The following is a 21,428-nucleotide window of genomic DNA, read 5'->3' on the forward strand; positions in this document are numbered from 1 at the left end:
GAGAGTGGACCTCCTTGTCTTGTTCCTGATCTTAGAGGAAATCGTTTCAGTTTTTCACCATTGAGAATGATGTTTGCTGTGGGTTTTCATATATGGTCTTTATTATGTTGAAATAGGTTCCCTCTATGCCCACTTTCTGGATAGTTTTTATTATAAAAGGGTTTTGAATTTTTTCAAAAACTTTTTCTGCATCTATTGAGATGATCATATGGTTTTTCTTCTTCAATTTGTTAATATGGTGTATCTCATTGATTGATTTGTGTATATTGAAGAATCCTTGCGTCTCTGGGATAAATCCCACTTGGTCATGGTGTATGATCCTTTTAATGTGCTGTTGGATTCTGTTTGCTAGTGTTTTGTTGAGGATTTTTGCATGCATATTCATCAGTGATATTGGTCTGTAATTTTCTTTTTTTGTAGTATCTTTGTCTGGTTTCGGTATCAGGGTGATGGTGACCTCATAGAATGAGTTTTGGAATTTTCCTTCCTCTGCAATTCTTCGGAAGAATTTGAGAGGGATGGGTGTTAGGTCTTTCTAAATGTTTGATTTGGGTTTGTTGTTTTAGGTCCTTTTCTTCTTTTGTGTTTCCCAGGTACAGAAGTTCCTTTAGCATTTGTTGTAGAGCTGGTTTGGTGGTGCTGAATTCTCTTCGCTTTTGTTTGTCTGTAAAGCTTCTGATTTCTCCATCGAATCTGAATTAGATCCTTGCTGGGTAGAGTGCTCTTGGTTGTAGGTTCTTCCCTTTCATCACTTTAAATATGTCATGCTACTCCCTTCTGGCTTGTAGAGTTTCTGCTGAGAAATCAGCTGTTAACCTTATGGGAGTTCCCTTGTATGTTATTTGTTGTTTTTCCCTTGCTGCTTTCAATACTTTTTCTTTGTCTTTAATTTTTGCCACTTTGATTACTATGTGTCTCAGTGTGTTTCTCCTTGGGTTTATCCTGTATGGGACTCTCTGTGCTTCCTGGAATTGGGTGGCTATTTCCTTTCCCATGTTAGGGAAGTTTTCGACTATAATCTCTTTAAATGTTTTCTCACGTCCTTTCTCTCTCTCTTCTCCTTCTGGGACCCCTATAATTTGAATGTTATTGCTTTTAATGCTGTCTCAGAGGTCTCTTAGGCTGTCTTCATTTCTCTTCAGTTTTTTTCTTTATTCTGTTTCACGGCAGTGAATTCCACCATTCTGTCTTCCAGGTCACTCCTCCGTTCTTCTGCCTCAGTTATTCTGCTATTGGTTCCTTCTAGTGTATTTTTCATTTCAGTTACTGTATTGTTCACCTCTGTTTGTTTGTTCTTTAATTCTTCTCAGTCTTGTTAAACATTTCTTGCATCTTCTCGATATTTGCCTCCATTCTTTTTCTGAGGTCCTGGATCATCTTCACTATCATTATTCTGAATTCTTTTTCTGGAAGGTTGCCTATCTCCACTTCCTTTAGTTGTTTTTCTGGGGTTTTATCTTGTTCCTTCATCTGGTACATAGCCCTCTGCCTTTTCATCTTGTCTATCTTTCTGTGAATGTGGTTTTTGTTCCACAGGCTGCAGGATTGTAGTTCTTCTTGCTTCTGCTGTCTGCCCTCTGGTGGATTAGGCTATCTAAAAGGCTTGTGCAAGTTTCCTGATAGGAGGGACTGGTGGTGGGCAGAGCTTGCTGTTGCTCTGGTGGGCAGAGCTCAGTAAAACTTTAATCGGCTTGTCTGCTGATGGCTGGGGCTGGGTTCCCTCCCTATTGGTTGTTTGGTCTGAGGCTACCCAACACTGGAGCCTACCCGGGCTCTTTGGTGGGGCTAATGGCAGACTCTGGGAGGGCTCACGCCAAGGAGTACTTCCCAGAACTTCTGCTGCTAGTGTCCTTGTCCTCATGGTGAGACACAGCCACCCCCTGCCTCTGCAGGAGACCCTCCAACACTAACTGGTAGGTCCGGTTCAGTCTCCTATGGGGTCACTGCTCCTTCCCCTGGGTCCTGATGTGCACACTACTTTGTGTGTGCCCTGCAAGAGTGGAGTCTCTGTTTTCCTCAGTCCTGTTGAAGTCCTGTATCAAATCCCGCTAGCCTTCAAAGTCTGATTCTCTAGGAATTCCTCCTCCCGTTGCCGGTCACCCAGGTTGGGAAGCCTGACGTGGGGCTCAGAACCTTCATTCCAGTGGGTGGACTTCTGTGGTATAAGTGTTCTCCAGTTTGTGAGTCACCAACCCAGCAGTTATGGGATTTGATTTTATTGTGATTGCGCCCCTCCTGCAGTCTCATTGTGGCTTCTCCTTTGTCTTTGGATGTGGGGTATCTTTTTTGGTGAGTTCCAGTGTCTTCCTGTTGGTGATTGTTCAGCAGTTAGTTGTGATTCTAGTGCTCTTGAAAGAGGGATTGAGAGCACATCCTTCTACTCCTCCATCTTGAACCAATCTCTCTCTCTAATTCTATCCTTTATTTATTGGCTGGAATTCCTCTATAAAGATGAACATTACCTTTACATCTATTTGGTATCTCTGAAATACAGCTTCTGTGGGAAAGATAGAATAAATGCTTCTTTTCCTTGATAAAGTTGCACAGCAAATAATTGATGTTCTCACAATCTGAATGATGTCCAACTAAGAATGTTTTTTTTGTAATGTAGTATTATAAACTCAGGGAATTTTATATATTTGATGTGCTTTAAATCCATTGCCATCGTTATTGTTTAAAAATTCTTTTGTAATTGGGAATCCCTTCAAGTTGTCCGTTTGACAGGACCCAGTTAGTCTTTGATACTTTCTAGCATTCTGGCACAAAGCAGTGCTCCAAATAAGGAATCATTCATTTCTTCAGAGATCTCTTGTTCTTTTTCTATGGAAATGGTATTGCAGGCCATTTAATCTGAGTGGTTAGGATGCACATTGCTACTGGATTGTTCTTGGGTCTGAGTATTTTTAGTGGACAGCACTAAGAAATATGATTTTTTTTAAAAGAGACAATTATGTGTTCATTTTAATATTTCCAATTCAAATTTAATATCATAACCCCTATATTGTTAACCCCAACAAACAGTTAATTTTTAGAACAACACTAGAATAATTACTACATGTTGGGAAGGTCAGATGACATACAGGAAAAGATAATGAGAGTCATGAGACCCAACTTTCTGCTCTGACTTAACAAAGTTCTAGTTAAACTCTTTGGACTTCAATTTCTCTCTGTGCAACATAAGTAGGTCAAACATGATGACCACTATAATCCTTCCAGCTCTAAAATTCTCTGCATCTATGAACTTAGACTCTTTACATTGAATAAGCATTTTTTAAACATCTTTATTGGAGTATAATTGTTTTACAATGGTGTATTAGTTTCTGCTTTATAACAAAGTGAATCAGCTATACACATACATATATCCCCATATCGCTTCCCTCTTGTGTCTCCCTCCCATCCTCCCTATCCCACCCCTCTAGGTGGTCACAAAGCACTGAACTGATCTCCCTGTGCTTTGCAACTGCTTCCCAATAGCTATCTATTTTACATTTGGTAGTGTATATATGTCCATGTCACTCTCTCACTTCGTCCCAGCTTACTTTTCTCCCACCCCATGTCCTCAAGTCCATTCTCTACATCTGCGTCTTTATTCCTGTCCTGCCTCCAGGTTCTTCAGAACCGTTTGTTATTTTTTATTTTTAGATTCCATATATATGTGTTAGCATATGGTATTCGTTTTTCTCTTTCAGACTTATTCACTCTGTATGACAGAATCTAGGTCCATCCACCTCACTGCATATAACTCAATTTCATTTCCTTTTATAGCTGAGTAATATTCCATTGAATATATGTGCCACATCTTCTTTATCCATTCATCTGTCGATGGACACTTAGGTTGCTTCCATGTCCTGGCTACTGTAAATAGAGATGCAATGAACATTGTGGTACATGACTCTTTTCAAATTATGGTTTTCTCCAGGTGTATGCCCAGTAGTGGGATTGCTGGGTTGTATGGTAGTTCTACTTTTAGTTTTTTAAGGAACATCCATACTGTTCTCCATAGTGGCTGTATCAATTTACATTCCCACTAACAGTGCAGGAGAGTTCCCTTTTCTCCACACACTCTCCAGCATTTATTGTTTGTAGATTTTTTGATGACGGCCATTCTGACTGGTGTGAGGTGATATCTCATTGTAGTTTTGATTTGCATTTCTCTAATGATTAGTGATGTTGAGCATCCTTTCATGAGTTTGTTGGCAATCTGTATATCTTCTTTGGAGAAATGTTTATTTCAGTCTTCTGCCCATTTTTGGATTAGGTTGTTTGTTTTTTGATATTGAATTGCATGAGCTGCTGGTAAATTTTGTAGGTTAATTCTTTGTCAGTTGCTTCCTTTGCAAATATTTTCTCCCATTCTGAAGGTTGTCTTTTCATCTTGTTTTTAGTTTTCTTTGCTGTGCAAAGCTTTTAAGTTTCATTTGGTCCTGTTTGTTTATTTTTGTTTTTATTTCCATTTCTCTAAGAGGTGGGTGAAAAAGTATCTTGCTGTGGTTTATGTCATAGAGTGTTCTGCCTATGTTTTCCTCTAAGAGTTTTACAGGATGTTGCCTTACATTTAGGTCTTTAATCCATTTTGAGTTTATTTTTGTTTATGGTGTTAGGGAGTGTTCTAAATTCATTCTTTTACTTGTAGCTGTCCAGTTTTCTCAGCACCACTTATTGAAGAGGCTGTCTTTTCTCCATTGTATTTTCTTGCCTCTTTTATCAAAGATAAGGTGACCATATGTGCATGGGTTTATCTCTGGGTTTTGTATCCTGTTCCATTAATCTATATTTCTGTTTTTGTGCCAGTACCATACTGTCTTGATTACTGTAGCTTTATAGTATAGTCTGATGTCCAGAAGCCTGATTCCTCCAGCTCTGTTTTTCTTTCTCAAGATTGCTTTGGCTATTCGGGGTCTTTTGTGTTTCCATACAAATTATGAAATTTTTTGTTCTAGTTCTGTGAAAAATGCCATTGGTAGTTTGATAAGGATTGTATTGAATCTGTAGATTGCTTTGGGTAGTATAGTCATTTTCACAATGTTGATTCTTTCAATCCGAGAACATGGTATATTTCTCCATCTGTTTCTATCATCTTTAATTTCTTTCATCAGTGTCTTATAGTTTTCTACATGCAGGGCTTTTGTCTCCTTAGGTAAGTTTATTCCCAGGTATTTTATTCTTTTTGTTCCAGTGGTAAATGAGAGTGTTTCCTTAATTTCTCTTTCAGAGAAAGAGAAAATCCTATATATCAGTAGTGTATAGGAATGCAAGAGATTTCTGTGCATTAATTTTTTTCCTGCTATTTTACCAAATTCATTGATTAGCTCTAGTAGTTTTCTGGTGGCATCTTCAGGATTCACTAAGTGTAGTATCATGTCATCTGCAAACAGTGACAGCTTTACTTCCTCTTTTCCTATTTGGATTCTTTTTATTTCTTTTTCTTCTCTGACTGCTTTGGCTAAAAATTCCGTAACTATGTTGAATAATAGTGGTGAGAGTGGGCAACCTTGTCTTGTTCCTGATCTCAGAGGAAATGGTTTCATTTTTTCACTATTTGAGAACGATGTTGGCTGTGGATTTGTCATATATGGCCTTTATTATGTTGAGGTAAGTTCCCTCTATGCCTACTTATGGGAGGGTTTTTATCATAAATGGGTGTTGAATTTTGTCAAAAGCTTTATCTGCATCTATTGAGATGATCATATGGTTTTTAGCTTTAAGTTGTTAATATGGTGTATCACATTGATTGATTTGCGTATATTGAAGAATCCTTGCATTCCTGGGATAAAACCGACTTGATCATGGTGTATGATCCTTTTAATGTGCTGTTGGATTCTGTTTGCTAGTATTTTGTTGAGGATATTTGCATATATGTTCATCAGTGATATGGTCTGTAGTTTTCTTTCTTTGTGACATCTTTGTCTGGTTTTGTTATCAGGGTGATGGTGGCCTTGTAAAATGAGTTTGGGTGTATTCCTCCCTCTCCTATATTTTGGAAGAATTTGAGAAGGCTAGGTGTTAGCTCTTCTCTTAATGTTTGATAGAATTTGCCTGTGAAGCTCTCTGGACCTGGGCTTTGTTTCTTGGAAGATTTTTAATCACAGTTTCAATTTCAGTGCTTGTGATTGGTCTGTTCATATTTTCTATTTCTTCCTGGTTCATTCTCAGAAGGTTGTGCTTTTCTAAGAATTTGTCCATTTCTTCCAGATTGTCCACTTTATTGGCATATATTTGCTTCTAGTAATCTCTCATGATCCTTTGTGTCTCTGCAGTGTCAGTTGTTACCTCTCCTTTTTCATTTCTAATTCTATTGATTTGAATCTTCTCCCTATTTTTATGGTTGAGTCTGGCTAATGGTTTATCAGTTTGTTTTCTTCTCAAAGAACCAGGTTTTAGTTTTATTGCTCTTTGCTATTGTTTTCTTCATTTTTTTTTCATTTATTTCTGATTTGATCTTTATGATTTCTTTCTTGGTAACTTTGGGGTTTTTTTGTTCTTCTTTCTCTAATTGCTTTAGGTGTACATTTAGGTTTTTTATTTGAGACGTTTCTTGTTTCTTGAGGTAGGATTGTATTGCTATAAACTTCCCTCTTAGAACTGCTTTTGCTGTATCCTATAGGTTTTGGGTCATCGTGTTTTCATTGTCATTTGTTTCTAGGTATTTTTTTACTTCTCTTTGATTTCTTCAGTGATCTCCTTGTTATTTAGTAGTGTATTGTTTAGCCTCCATGTGTTTGTATTTTTTACAGACTTTTTCCTGTAATTGACATCTAGTCTCATAGTGTTGTAGTTGGAAATGATACTTGATACGATTTCAATTTTCTTTAATTTACCAAGGCTTGATTTGTGACCCAAGATATGATCTATCCTGGATAATGTTCCTTGAGCACTTGAGAAGAAAGTGTATCCTGTCATTTTTGGTTGGAATGTCCTATAAATATTGATTAGGTCCATCTTGTTTAATGTATCTTTTAAAGCTTATTCTTCCTTATTTATTTTCATTTTAGATGATCCATCCATTGGTGAAAGTGGGGTGGTAAAATCCCCTACTATGACTGTGTTACTCTCGATTTCCCCTTTTATGGCTGTTAGCATTTGCTTATGTATTGAGGTGCTCCTATGTTGGGTGCATAAAGATTTCCAATTGTTATATCTTCTTCTTGGATTGATCCCTTGATCATTATGTAGTGTCCTTCTTTGTCTCTTGTAATAGTCTTTATTTTAAAGCCTATTTTGTCTTATATGAGAATTGGTACTCCAGCTTTCTTTTGATTTCCATTTGAAATATCTTTTTCCATCCCCTCACTTTCAGTCTGTATGTGTCCCTAGGTCGGAAGTGTGTCTCTTGTAGACAGCATATATACGGGTCTTGTTTTTGTGTCCATTGAGCCAGTCTATTTCTTTTGGTTGGAGTATTTAATCCATTTACATTTAAGTTAATTATCGATATGTATGTTCCCACTACAATTTTCTTAGTTGTTTTGGGTTTGTAATTGTAGGTCTTTTCCTTCTCTTGTGTTTCCTGCCTAGAGAAGTTCCTTTAGCATTTTTTGTAAAGCTGGTTTGGTGGTGTTGAATTCTCTTAGCTTTTGTTTGTCTGTAAAGTTTTTAATTTCTCCATCGAATCTGAATGTGATCCTTGTTGGGTTGTGTAATCTTGGTTGTAGGTTTTTCTCTGTCATCCCTTTAAATATGTTCTGCCACTCCCTTCTGCCTTGCAGAGTTTCTGCTGAAAGATCAGTGGTTATCCTTGTGGGGATTTCCTTGTATGTTGTTTGTTGTTTTTCCCTCGCTGCTTTGTATTTAATTTTTGATAGTTTGATTAATATGTGTCTTGGCCTGTTTCTCCTTGGATTTATCCTGTATGGGATTCTCTGAGCTTCCTGGTCTTGATTGACTATTTCCTTTCCCATATTAGGGAAGATTTCAACTATAATCTCTTCAAATATTTTCTCAGTCCCTTTCTTTTTCTCTTCTTCTTCTGGAACCCTATAATTCAAATATTGGTGCATTTAATGTTATCGCAGAGGTCTCTGAGACTGTCCTCAATTCTTTTCTTTCTTTTTTCTTTATTCTGCTCTGCAGTAGTTATTTCCACTATTTATCTTCCAGGTGACTTATCCATTCTTCTGCCTCAGTTATTGTGCTATTGATTCCTTCTGGAGAATTTTAAATTTCATTTATTGTGTTGTTCATCATTGTTTGTTAGCTCTTTCGTTCTTCTAGGTCCTTGTTAAATGTTTCTTGTATTTTCTCCATTCTATTTCCAAGATTTTGGATCATCTTTACTATCTTTACTGTGAATTCTTTTTCGAGTAGACTGCATATTTCCTCTTCCTTTGTTTGGTGTGGTGGGTTTTTACCTTGCTCCTTCATCTGCTGTGTGTTTCTCTGTCTTCTCATTTTGCTTAGCTTACTGTGTTTGGGGTCTCCTTTTCGCAGGCTGCAGGTTCATAGTTCCCATTGTTTTTGGTGTCTGCTCCCATTGTTTTTGGTTCAGTGGGCTTTTTAGGCTTTCTGGTGGAGGGGACTGGTGCCTGTGTTCTGGTGGTTGAGGCTGGATTTTGTTTTTCTCATTGGCAGTACCACATCCAGTGGTGTGTTTTGGGGTGTCTCTTACCTTACTATGATTTTAGGCAGCCTCTCTGCTAATGGGTGACTTTGTGTTCCTGTCTTGCTAGTTGTTTGGCATAGGGTGTCCAGCACTGTAGCTTGCTGGTCATTGAGTGGACGTGGGTCTTAGCATTGAGATGGAGATCTCTGGGAAAGGTTTTGCCGTTTGATATTATGTGGATCCAGGAGGTCTCTGGTGGACCAATGTCCTGAACTCGGCTCTCCCACCTCAGAGGCACAGGCCTGACACCTGGCCGGAGCACCAAGACGCTGTCAGCCACATGGTTCCTGAGAAAAGGGAGAAAAAAAGAAAGAAAGAAAGAAAAAATAATAAAATAAAATAATTAAAATAAAAAATATAAAAATTTTTAAAAATTAAAAAGTAATAAAAAGAAAAAGAAAGAAAAAACAGAGCAACCAAACCAAAAAACAAATCCACCAATGATAGGAAGTGCTAAAAACTATACTAAAAAAAAAAAAAAAAGGACAGACAGAACTCTAGGACAAATGGTAAAAGCAAAGCTATACAGACAAAATCACACAAAGAAGCATATACATACATGCTCACAAAAAAAGAAAAAGGAAAAAATTATATATATCTATTTAAAAAAACAAAGGAAGAGAGGAACCAAATCAATAAACAAATCTATCTACCAATGATAATAAAGTTTAAATACAAAACTAAGATAAATATAAGACCAGAAACAAATTAGATGCAGAAAGCAAACCTCAAGTTTACAGTTGCTCCCAAAGTCCACCACCTTACTTTTGGGATGATTCGTTGTCTATTTAGGTATTCCACAGATGCAGGGTACATCAAGTTGATTGTGGAGATTTAATCTGCTGCTCCTGAGGCTGCTGGGAGAGATTTCCCTTTCTCTTCTTTGTTCGCACAGCTCCTGGGGTTCAGCTTTGGATGTGTCCCCACCTCTGCGTGTAGGTCGCCTGAGGGCACGTATTCCCCACACAGACAGGACATTGTTAAAGGAGTGGCTGATTAGGGGGCTCTGGCTCACTCAGGTAGGAGGAAGGATGGGTACGGAGTGCGGGGCAAACCTGCGGCGGCAGAGGCCAGCCTGAGATTGCAACAGCCTGAGGCCCGCTGTGTGTTCTCTGGGGGAAGTTGTCTCTGGATCACATGACCCTGGCAGTGGCGGGCTGCACAGGCTCCCGGGAGGGGAGGTGTGGATAGTGACCTGTACTTGCACACAGGCTGCTTGGTGGCTGCAGCAGCAGCCTTAGCATCTCATGCCTGTCTCTGGGGTCTGTGCTGGTAGCAGTGGCTCATGCCCATCTCTGGAGCTCATTTAGGTGGTGCTCTGAATCCCCTCTCCTCATGCACCTTGAAACAATGGTCTCTTTCCTCTTAGGCAGGTCCAGACTTTTTCCTGGACTCCCTCTTGGCTAGCTGTGGTGCACTAGCCCTTTCAGGCTGTGTTCACACAGTGAACCCCAGTCCTCTCCTTGGATCTGAACTCTGAAGCCTGAGCCTCAGCTCCCAGCCCCCACCCACCCCAGAGGGTGAGCAGACAAGCCTCTCAGACTGGTGAGTGCTGGTTGGCTCCAATCCTCTGTGCGGGTATCTCTCCACTTTGCCCTCTGCACCCCTGTTGCTGCACTCTCCTCCATGGCTCTGAAGCTTACCCCCGCTACCCCCTGTCTCTGCCAGTGAAGGGGCTTCCTAGTGTGTGGAAACTTTTCCTCTTTCACAGCTCCCTCCCAGAGGTGCAGGTCCTGTCCCTATTCTTTTGTCTGTTTTTTCTTTTTTCTTTTGCCCTCCCCAGGTACGTGGGGTCTTCTGCTAGCATTCAGTAGGTGTTTTGTAGGAGTTGTTCCACATGTAGATGTATTTCTGATGTATTTGTGGGGAGGAAGGTGATCTCCACGTCTTACTCCTCTGCCATCTTGAAGGTCTCCTCTGGGTATGCATTTTTTATGCACTTAACAAACATTTATTGAGGGAGTAAATGAATAAACAATGTCCTTAAAAATAATACCCATATTGAACATTTTTTTTTAGTAATTTGTGACTAATAAACATTAGTTGAATGATTTTGTTGGATTTTTCTTGAATGTACTACCTTTTTTAGGCATGGAGAAGAATTCAAGTAAAAATAAAGTGAGATCCCTATCTCAGGGAAATTTGGGCCTGGGTAAGGAAATAAGACCTGTCCCTGGCTTGTTCTTGGTAAAAATCCGCTGAAACCCAGGCTGTATGTTAATCAGGGGTATTATTTCCAAGACATGGGAAGAGCATAGGGCTGAAAGTGCAGCATTTGGATTCAGATAGGTAAAGATTTCCATTTATTAATAGCTATCAGCTTTGGATTTCTCAATAGGTGCTAGATATTATGCTTAATACTTTTAAAGTAAAATCTAATTTAGACTTCTTTTAATGGTATGGGATTTTGGTGTATCAGATTAAAGATGGCTGTAACTTTTGATGCTTCTCCCAACAATGGGTAGAGTTTATATGCCCTCTTCTTGAGTGCAGGCTGGATTTTGCCTGCTTTGACCAACAGAGTACAGAAATGAGTCTATCCCGTTCAGGTTTAGCCTTTAAGAGGACTGGTAGCTCTCAGTTCACTCTCTTAGAGCCCTGAGTAGTCCAATAAAAAGTTTGACTATCCTGATGGGGAGACCACATGGAAAGGCCTGAGGCTCTATGGAGAGGGTTAGGGGCCCAACTGGTCCCAGCCTTCAGACATCCCTACCAAGGTGCCAGGCATGTGACTAGAACCACAGTGGACCCTCTAGCCCAGCCCAGCCACCAGCTGTGACCCTATTCAATGCCAAGTGGAACAGAGTAACCACCTAGCAAAGCCTGGCCCTAACACCTGACGCAAAATCATGAGCTAGAATAAAATTGTTATTTAAAGCAACTAAGTTTTTGAGTAGGTAATTATGCAGCAGTAGATAACTTGAACACTTGGGTAAATAATTTAACTTCTCTGAAGCTCAGTTTCTTCATCTGTATAATGGAGATACCATCATCATTATCATCAGTATCATTTCTGCTTAACATTTACTGAAAGCTTACTATGTGCCAGACATGGTTCTGCATACTGCACATTTAAACTTTCCAAAAACCTTATGAAATATGTGCTATTAATATTCCCAATTTCCAGATGGTAACTGGGGCACGGAGAGGTTAAGTGACTTAAACAAGATCACACAGTTAGTAAATGGCAGAGATAAGATTCAGACTCAGGTGGCCTGACTGCTAGATGAGGTTTATAGAGCATAGAGTACAGTGTCATCCATACAGTGGGGGCTCAGTTTATGATGATGGTGGTGGTGGTGGTGGTGATAGTAGCAGTAATGATTGTTACCATCACACAGGAAAATTGTCTTGGGGAATCTGGTTTTGAGCAAACATCACAAGGAAAGAAAAAAATTGAGATATGTAGGGTGACAGGGAAAATGGCTTTGACTGGAAGGCAAGAACAAGATCTAGCAGAGGGGCATGCAGACATGGTAGAAAATGCTGCCAGGTGAGGGGGAGTGTAGGAGTAGAAAGCAAGGCTAAACTGATGCTTAGACAAGTAATTCAAAGCAGTACTCTATAGGGTCTTTCAACTCAAAAGGAGAAAGTGACAGGCTGGGCCATGGGTAATTTACTATGGCATCCAATCAGGCCACACATTCACGAAATGCGTGACTTACCACTGCTCTGCATTACCATGCTCCTCTCTCCAATTAGGGGAAATACCCTGTTCATTTATGAAGTGGTTCGTGGGCATCTGCATGATCCCACCACTGAGGAGACGTGATGGGGTCATATCAACATGACCAAGGTCAAGTGATCAAAAGTTATTTACAGCCCATTAGGCTCTGTTTGTGTCAGCCAAGCATATCCTGTGCAGCCTTCCTAAATGAAGTAAATATGCTGGATCCCGGGCTTTCAGCATGGCTGTGTAGCCAGGGATATTTGTAATTTATCTGAGAAATCCAAACAGCAACAGCCAAAGTGATGGGTCATCGTGTTCTACCTGAGTGCTCATGGAGAACCTATCTTTTCCTGAGTAAGGATTTCAGAGAATCATCAAGTGTGAATTCTGGAAGAGACCATAATCTAATCCACTCATCTGAGAGATGCATAAACTGACAGCTATCAAAGCAAAAGGATTTGTCCATTAGTGTCAGAGGTCAGTATAGAACTATGTATAATGTTTTGTCACTTCTATTTTCCCTTAGAATATGTAGTGATTCAAGATTACTTAATAGGGGACTTCCCTGGTGGCACACTGCTTAAGAATCCACCTGCCAGTGTAGGGGACAGGGATTCGATCCCTGGTCCGGGAAGATCCCACATGCGGCGGAGCAACTAAGCCTGTGCACCACAACTACTGAGCATGCACTATACAGACTGTGAGCCACAACTACTGAGCCTGCACACCACAACTACTGAAGCCTGCGTGCCTAGAGCCCCTGTTCTGCAACAAGAGAAGCCACTGCATTGAGAAGCCCATGCACCACAACAAAGAGTGGCCCCCACTCACAACAACTTGAGAAAGCCCGTGCACAGCAACGAAGATCCAACACAGCCAAAAATTAATTAATTAATCAATTAAAAAAATAAAAATAAATGTAATCGTTAAAAAAAAGATTACTTAATAAATGCCATTGGAATAACTAGATACCAAACTGAGGTAAATCCTTTAGATTCACATCTTATAACACAAGATAAACTCCAGACTAATGACTTAATTGCAAAACTGTCATCCCAAAGAAAACAGTAGAAACTATACTATGTTTGGAGAAGCATGATATATGTAATTAAGTCAAATTGAAGCAATAAGGTAATTTAACAGATTTGACTACGTTAAAAAATTTTAACTGTACAGTAAAGGTAGCCAACATGCAATCAAAAGAAATATCACAAATTGGGAAGCTCTTTAATAATATAGCAAGATTTAAAAGCTAACTGGCAAGAAACATAAACAGATAATTTGCCCAAACAGGATATAATTATTAAACACATAGGAAAATGTCAAACTTCATTAATAATCAAAGACATAGTTAAAACAAGGTACAATTATATACCTATTAAATAAGCAAAAGTTTTAATTTTCTTGATAGCAAACAATACTAAGTAGATAGTAATGACATCATTTTCTGATGTCATACATTGGTACAGCTATTTTAGGAAATAATATAATAATATTATTAGGAACCATATAATATTTTTATAACTTCGGCTTGGTAATCCCACTCTTGAGAATTTATCCAAAGTAACCCCTTGACTCATTAATGACACCCAAATCTGCTGCTCAATTTCTGATCCTTAGATGTGTTTTAGTTTCTTATTTCCAGTGCAACTCTCCCGGGTACCTTAAACTCTTCCTGTCCAAAATGAATTTCACCTTCTCTCCTCTAAACTGTGTAGCAAGTCCCTTTTAATCTCTGCATCACTAGCACCTAACCCATGCTTTGCACATAGTAGGCATACAATAAAGTTGAATGAACAAACTACACCCATGTTTTTATCTTCCAGGCCAGGCTAGGAAGCTTGAAGTTATCTTTTACTGTTCTTCTCCTTCTTCCTTAGATAAGGTCTGTCACAAGATTTTTTTCTTTCACAATGTCTCCTGGCCTCTCCATTCTTCTCAGATCTTTCTTGCATCCAGGCCCCACACTTTGTTAACTGGAGTAGCCTCCTGATTTATCTTTTGGTTCTCAAGTTTCTCTCTTTCCCAAACCACCCCACGAGAGTATAACCTCTAATTTATCAATACCAATTAGGGATCATCGGTGTAAACAACAGAAAGCAAATCTGTCCAACATAAGCAATAAAAAGGATATTTTGGAAGGTTGGTGGGGAGCTCACAGAATGGGAGGAAGAGCTGATCAATCAAGTATCAGAAAGATCAGAAACCAGGGCTATTCCTTTATTTCAACAACACGGATTTGTATACTGTCTCTCTTGGCTTACCACCATTAGATGAATAGCCCCAAGTGCTTTTCAGGGCAGTAATAATTTTCTTACTGTCCTGTAAGTCCAACAGCAAGGATTATGTAATTTATTTTGCAGCCCTAGAGTACTGAGTGCATAGTATATACTTGACTGACACAGACAAATGACAGGAAAGAAACATGAGCTGACTTGTGGCAGAGTATGGGGTAGGACACTGGGGAAAAGTGACTCCAAAGGAAATCTGGAATTCCATTTCGCTGATCCTGACCTGTATCTACCAGAGCTACTGTCTTCTCTTCTAGGTCTCTGAGAGAGAGCAAGCCAGCAAGGATAATCTGGGAAAATGCCCCCTTGTTGTTACTAGTTAGTACTTTGAGCCCATATTATTATGTAGCCTTCCACTCTGATAAAAGAGCTGGATCAACTATGAGATGGGAGACTTCTTTACTCCTTTTTCTCCTGAGTTATCCATTGGGCTACTAAGAGGCCCTATGTCTGCATCACCATGCCATAAGGAGGAAAGAGAAAGGAAGAGCCCCTTCAAGCCATTCAATAGGAAAGGTCTCAAGAAGGATGAGGTGATCCTCCAAAGGGCAATCCTAATGGAAGGTAAAGTTTGCTCCTATCACAAATTCTGATCTCTTGGCCCTGGTCTGATTGTGAGCCTTGGGTACCTACTGGTGCCCTCCTGGAGGGAGAGAATCATGCTGAATTCACTCTTCCTAGTACAATGGCTCCCCAATCCGGCTGTGCATCAGAATCACTTGAAGAAGCTATTAAAATCTGGGCCCTATTCTGGGTAGAATTCTGGGGAGGGACCTAGGATTCACATGGAAACAAGTTCCCCAGGTGATTTTCAGGCAGTCAACCCAGCACTGGCACATGGCTTGGATTTGAGGAAATACTGCCCTAGAAATTGGGGCAGTGCCATTACACATCACATTTTGTCCTTTCTTGGGTTAACCCAAGAATATCTAGGCTCCATGATCAATCAGAGATGCGAGTGTCCTTTTCCATGGGTGAGAATCACCAAAGTATCAGAAAATTCCTTCATAAGACATTGTAAGGACAATGCTCTTACATATTCTGCTGTAATCAATGAAGTTAGAATATTGTTAGAAATTATGATATCTTGGTAAATTCCAGAATATAGTTTATGCATTTACATGATCAAAATACATTTTCCCTTGCAAAACAAGTTTAGATTAACTTTCCAAATGTATGATACAAAATACATATGTTTTCCTCCAAAATAATTTATTTATAAAATTAAAATACAAGCTAAACAATATACTTAAGCAGATTTGACCTTCAGACTTTATCTTTCCCCAGCCTTTGATTTCCTGAGACCTAGCAAATAATAACAGTTAATATTTGGTGAGCATTTGCCATGTGCCAGACACCGTTCTAATTTTTACTTGTGTTAACTCATTTAATTCTTTCAGTAACCCCATGAAATAGGTACAACTTATCCTTCTGCAGATGAGGACACTGGGGTAGAGAGAAGTTAAGGAGCTTATCCCAGGTCATTCAGCTAGTAAGTGGTGATACTAAGATTCAAACCCTGGAGGTCTTGAGCCCTTGTCCATATTAGCCAAGCCATGCTGCCTTTGTAAGCTTTTCTACACCAATTGCGGCACAGACCTCTCTTCCAGGAAATACCACTTTCCCTATTAAAGTAGATCCTGTCTGTTCCTTCTGGATTAATATGTTCATCCTGCAACCCTAGGGATTCACGGTGAGTTAAAGAGAGAAAGGAGGATTGAGAAATCAAATATCGTGCCATCTACCAAACCAAGAACCTGTAGGTAACCTTGCCCTGAATCTAGAACTGAGCTCTTGTGAATGCCAAGATCAGATTCCTGATGATATTTGTGAAAAGTCGCTCAACAGTTCATTCAGTTGCACTTATAGGTAGAGAATCCCTGTTAGTAGCAAACTCTATCTTTCAAAGTCTCCCCCATAGTTTCTCTGGAACTTTGCTCATGAAAAGACAAGTTGCTCTGGCTCTAGAATGAATGATTATCCCTGCTGACACCAAATTACTTTCTCCAGACCCAATCTCAGTGCAGAAGTCTTCCTTCCCACCTGGGAATTTGCACTGAGAGTTTGGGCTGTTGCTGCAGTGTTTTGCCCCTGAGTGGACCTGCCATCCAGATCCTCGTCCCTCATGCCTGTGTTTTCCCTGATCTTCTGGACCATGTCAGATACTCATCATGATGAGTGAAGCAAACCTCCAAACCCTGCAGATGCTCAGCCAGCCACCTACTATGGGTTTCAAAGAAAATGTGCAAAACGGAATGGACATGCAAATGAACATTTTCTCTGTGGCTCAAATTAACCTGGAGACCTGTGTAGTTCAATCTCAGAACATTGTTGTGTCCCAGAAACAAATTCAAAGTCAAGAGTAAATAAAAGGGATTTCTAGTCTTTATGCTCCAATGAACATTAAAGGAGACACATAGAAATGCTTCCTGAACCTCCTTTCCTCTCATCCATTTCCCCTATTCATGCAGCTGCTCCCCAGTCTCCCCTCCATCCCACATTGTCCTTTTCTCCTCCTTGCCTCCATTCCTTCACTTCCCTCCATCATACCTCATTAAGTCAATCAACTTAACCTTGCTCCCCAGAAGAAAGAAGACTCCTTCAAAATGGACAAGAGGCTTTGGAAATTGAGCTGACAAAGGATTTTCTCTGTGGGAACTTTGGGAAGGTTGAGGCTTGAGTCTCTGAACACTGTTATCTTAATATTTCTTTTCCTTCTCTTCCTCCCTTCTTCCCTTCCTCCCTTCTTCCCGTCCTTCCTTCCTTCCTCCTTCCCTCCCTCCCTCCTTTCTTTCTTTCTTTCTTTCTTTCTATCTTTCTTTCTTCCTTTCTTTCTTTCTTTCTTTCTTTCTTTCTTTTTCTTTCTTTCTTCCTTCCTTCCTTCCTTTCTTCCTTTCTTTCTTTCTTTCTTTCTTTCTCTCTTTCATTTCTTTCTTCCATGCTGTACATTACATGCCCACGACTTACTTATTCTATAACAGGAAATTTGTGCCTTTGGCCCATTTCACCCACTCCCCTCCTTGCCTCTATGTTCTCGCCTCTTCTAGCCATACTTCATTCTGTGGGTCAGTTTGAACACCTTCTCCACCTTATTGAGATAGTGATAAATTTAACAAAGAGCATAGACTTACAATTATAACCTTCAAAAGACAAGAAAATATTTTAGGTAGGTGGGGAATAAATGGTCACACCAAAAATAGACTATGATATTTGTGTTAAGCAAGTTTTTGTGTTTTAAACATTTTCTGTGTACTGAATAATTTCCAATAATCCATACTCTCTAAAATGCAATAAAAACTAGTATATTTTCACAGTAGAGGTTTTTCTTCAAAAATTCTGTGACAAATATATTTAATGTGGTGTTGCCATAATGCCATTTCAGTTTTCTTGCTGGATAAATCCATCTTATGAATGTTGTACAGGAAATCTGGGGTATGTTTTCTGTTTTAGCAATCAGAAATTTGGAGGTACTCAATTCCTTGTTTAAATCTCTTGAAGTAGGGCTTACCATATTAATGGTAATTAATTTATGGCATAATTTAAAGTTGTAGAAATAAAATGTTGATTGCCTCTGGCGACTACTGATCTTTTTTTTTTTTTAACATCTTTATTGGGGTATAATTGCTTTACAATGGTGTGTTAGTTTCTGCTTTATAACAAAGTGAATCAGTTATACATATACGTATGTTCCCATATCCCTTCCCTCTTGCGTCTCCCTCCTTCCCACCCTCCCTATCCCACCCCTCTAGGTGGTCACAAACCACCGAGCTGATCTCCCTGTGCTATGCGGCTGCTTCCCACTAGCTATCTATTTTACGTTTGGTAGTGTATATATGTCCATGCCACTCGCTCACTTTGTCACAGCTTACCCTTCCCCCTCCCCATATCCTCAAGTCCATTCTCTAGTAGGTCTGTGTCTTTATTCCCGTCTTGCCCCAGGTTCTTCATGACTTTTTTTTTTCTTAGTTTCCGTATATATGTGTTAGCATACGGTATTTGTTTTTCTCTTTCTGACTTACTTCACTCTGTATGACAGACTCTAGGTCCATCCACCTCACTACAAATAACTTTCATTTCATTTCATTTCATTTCATTTCTGAAACTTTCGTTTCATTTCTTTTTATGGCTGAGTAATATTCCGTTGTATATATGTGCCACATCTTCTTTATCCATTCATCTGTTGATGGACACTTAGGTTGCTTCCATGTCCTGGCTATTGTAAATAGAGCTGCAATGAACATTTTGGTACATGACTCTTTTTGAATTATGGTTTTCTCAGGGTATATGCCCGGTAGTGGGATTGCTGGGTCATATGGTAGTTCTATTTTTAGTTTTTTTAAGGAACCTCCATACTGTTCTCCATAGTGGCTGTATCAATTTACATTCCCACCAACAGCAACTACTGATCTTTTCTCCGTATCTATGAGCTCTGTTTTTTTCTTCATATGGTATTTGTCTTTCCCTGTCAAACTTAATTCACTTAGTATAATGCCCTCAATGCCCATTCGTGTTGTCACAAATAACAAGATTTCATTATTTTTTTATGGCTGAATAATATTCCATCATATATATATATATATATATATATATATATATATATATATATAGTTTGCTTGTTTTTGTTTTTTCTTTATCCATTCATCCATCAATGTACACAAGTTGTTTCATATCTTGGCTAATGTATACAATGCTGCAATAAACCTGTGGGTACATATATCTTTTTGAGTTAGAATTTATATTTTCTTCAGACAGATACCCAGAAGTGGAATTGCTGGATCATATTGTAGTTCTATTTTAATTTCTTGAGGAACCTCCATACTGTTTTTCATAGTGACTGCACTGATATTTATCTTGTCACATTACCAACTGGAACTTTTTATGAAATGCCTATCTGGTCTTCTTTCCTCATGAGTTAGTTTAGACTGTATTTGGACTGGGAGGATTCTTTTGCCTAGACTATCATAGTGGCTACATGGCTGGGACGAGGAAGAGAAAAGGGAAGCAATTTTTACAAAGGGCTTTTCTAGAAAAGCTAAGAGGACAAGGGAGATTCTGAAAGGAGAGGGAGTCCTGGTGGGCACTCCAGACAGGATCAAGAGCTTTGAACCTCATGGCTTCTCCCACCAAATGCTCCACCCCAGACACCTTGGTCCAACTGACCCACACATCACAACAGAGCTCTTCCTCTTGAGGATTTGGGGACCTGAACTCCCTCTAGAGGTTGAAATGTGCCACTAAGAGCAAGTCATTAGAATATATAATGCATAGGGATTGAAAGGAAGCCAAGTGTGAAAAACTATGCGAATAATGAATTTACTACTTCTAACCCAGTAAAATAATGAAGGCTTCGTAAAGAAGGTGACAGAAAGAATGAGGGAGTGATTGAATGAACGATCATATGGGTGTTCTATTGCTTTAGTTTATACTTGATTGCACAAATTTTCTCATTCTGAATATTTGAAAATACACATGAACTATAGGATGCATATATCTGTTTGGGAGATTAGATATTTCTTGATTCTCTTTCTGGAATTTCTCTAGGTTTCTCCTTGCTATTCTACTTCCCAGCCTGGCTGGCTTCTGTGCAGGAGTGCTTGGCTCTTCCTGAGCTATGGTTTATGAAAGCAGTCCCTTGGAGTCTCTGTTGGGTAGACATAGTTTCATTTTATGTCTGCAATCTTCCAAAAAGTTTTGAAGCTCCCCAAAGCTCTAAATCCAGGACCAGCTATTTTGAAATAGGATAAAGAGACTAGAAAAAGCAAACTGAACTCTATCTCCCCTACCCACCCTTCTTCCATGTTAACTTTAACTGGGGTGATGGTATTCAGGAGAGAGGAGCCACCCAACAAGAAACACAGAATGATTCTTTTCTTCAACATTGTGGGAAATAATGGGTTTGCTTTGAATGCTGTGTGCTGGGGGGCCAGTGATCCTCAAGCAGTTGAACCACTTTCCAAGTTGTTTTTAACTAAACTTTTGCCCCAGGGTTTAAGAAATCTCCCTCTTTAATTGATGTCTTTAGTCAGTGGTTGCTTATAATCAAGAAGATTGCACTTAAAAAGGATAGAGGCTGGTCTTATTATTTGCATTAGAAGATTTTGCTTTGCAATTACAAGCCAGGGAGTCTAGAATCAGTAGATCTTATACAGAGAGAACGGCAGACATTTTAGTGCAAACTGTGCATATTCATCAAGAAAAGCTGTGCTGTGCTGTTTGTAACAAGAAGTACCATTGGCTTTTCATCTTTGGAGCTTCTGATATCCTAGTCCATTTGTTTTATAATGAAATTATTGGTGATATTCATTTATCAAGTACTTACTGCTTAATAGTATGTGCCAGGCATTGTACAGAAAGCTTTGTAAACAATGAGTTGAGGATAGAGTTTCAGGCAAAGAAACAGATTGTTGAATTTAAGGCTATATGATCAGGAAGACTTGGGAAGGACATACATCAGGGGTCAGCAAATTTTTCCATTAGGGGCTAGATAGAAAATATTTTAGGCTTTCTGTTGTGCTAACGGTCTCTGACACAAATACTCCACTCTGCTGAATGTTGAAATGTGAAATTGACCATAGACAACACATAAATGATGAGCATGTGTTGTCTTTTAAGTTGTGTTTATTTTTTTTTTTTTTTATTTTTTTTTTAGAAATTCACGTTCTTTTATTTATTTATTTATGACTGTGTTGAGACTTCGTTTCTGTGTGAGGGCTTTCTCTAGTTGCGGCAAGTGGGGACCACTCTTGATCGCGGTGCGCGGGCCTCTCACCATCGCGGCCTCTCTTGTTGCGGAGCACAGGCTCCAGACACGCAGGCTCAGTAATTGTGGCTCACGGGCCCAGTTGCTCCGTGGCATGTGGGATCTTCC

The sequence above is a fragment of the Balaenoptera ricei genome, chromosome 17 (assembly GCF_028023285.1).
Source record: "Balaenoptera ricei isolate mBalRic1 chromosome 17, mBalRic1.hap2, whole genome shotgun sequence".
Lineage (NCBI taxonomy): Eukaryota > Metazoa > Chordata > Mammalia > Artiodactyla > Balaenopteridae > Balaenoptera > Balaenoptera ricei.